This window comes from Aplysia californica, unplaced genomic scaffold (genome assembly GCF_000002075.1).
Source record: "Aplysia californica isolate F4 #8 unplaced genomic scaffold, AplCal3.0 scaffold00158, whole genome shotgun sequence".
NCBI classification, from domain to species: domain Eukaryota; kingdom Metazoa; phylum Mollusca; class Gastropoda; order Aplysiida; family Aplysiidae; genus Aplysia; species Aplysia californica.
The window spans coordinates 1229040-1230694 of NW_004797428.1; positions in this window are offsets into that span (position 1 = coordinate 1229040).

The window sequence follows — 1655 nt, forward strand, 5'->3', positions numbered from 1 at the left end:
GGGGGGTGTACAACGCCTTTAATGTCCAATTAATGACAAATTTATGTGTGTATTAATCTGAAAAACGTTGATCAAAGGCACAGAAAAATGTGGATTTACAGATTTCAAGGACTTTCAAGCTTTGAAAGTCACACATCTTTGGCAGCCATTATCTCTCTTCTTATTTTTACCTCTTACACCAGGTGACCCCCGCCTCCTTCAATTAATGCAAATATCTCGACTTCTATTCAAGGCAAAATACATCGGGTTTTTTTTCTTAAAAAACAAGGCAAATGAATAAGAGCTTGCTTTCGAGTGGGGACATACGCTATACAAATGCTATTTATTATTAATAAGCCTTAAGTTTAAGATGATACCAATAACTCTGTGTGCCCAAAATTAAATTGACGAGCGCCTGATTCCACCATGTCGTGACACATTTTATCAACAGTGGGGCCATATTATAGAGTCAATCCTGCTGATGTATCTCCTAAATTTAACTCACTAATCATTTTGAAAAAAAATCCCCCCCCCCGCCTCTGTTGCCTCATGGAGTTGAGGGGAGAAGCAAATGTCTGTCTCAAGTTTGTCGCTTGTTGTAGCGCCTGTTGCATGCTTATAGTAACTGTTTTTTTTGTCTAACAATTATTATTGCTGTTTGTTCTCTGACCCTTATCTATCCGGTCCCTCTTTTCGTAGGTGGTTGGCGGGTGCTATAGTGTGGTTTGCTCCTTCTTTCCTTCTATCAAACATCTATTGTCCTTATCTTCTGTCCTCCTTCTTTTTGTGTGTGTGTTACTCTCTTGTAACACATCTGATATCTTCTTCGGCACGTATATGACCTTATTGTGTTGCAAGTGCCGTAAAACTCTTACTAAAACTAAAATTCTTAATCCGTCTTTTCCTGGGCCTGCCTCTTCCTCTGTGTCCGTCTGATCTCAGGTTGCATGCTCTCGCTCCTGTACTGTCTTTGCGGTATTCTTGGCAGAACTGAGCTCCGTGTTTTATTTTCTGTTGCTTTTTTTGGTTTCTTTTCTTCTTTCAAATTGCTCAACTTTCGCGACATATTATTTTTCTCATATTATTATTATATTTACCACAATATGATGGGTATATTTTATTAATTGGTCCTTATGTTGTTGGTTTTTTTGTTGTTGTTTTTTTGGTGTCACGGTAGTCAGTTTTATAGCGTCCTCTACTTTTTTAACCACGGGACGGAAGCGTCCCGAATGCCATGGGCTTTGGTTAATGGTACTCACTTCGGGGATCAACGTCAGACACTACACCCGGCGGGCTCATTATGTTGACTGCTTGGTGTCGTGTGTGTTCGTGTCTCACGTTTACAGTCAGTCGTGTGTGTGTTCGTCTCTCCAGTTTACAGTCAGTCGTATGTGTGTGTTCTCTCTCTAACACTACAGTTTGTTTTGTTTTTGGTCAGTGTGCATAGGAATGATGTGTTGCATATGGTGGATAATAAGTGAGCATCGTGGAGTGATTATTGAGACTTTTCTCGTGTCCTTAGAATTAATTGTGCTGGCACCGAGTAGTACGATTGATGATTATGGCCCCACTGTTTTCGCTAGATTTTTTCTGTTATTTCTTTATTTGTTTGTTCATTCATTCATTTATTTATTTTTAAATTTATTTGTTTGTTTATTTATTTATTTATTTTTCTA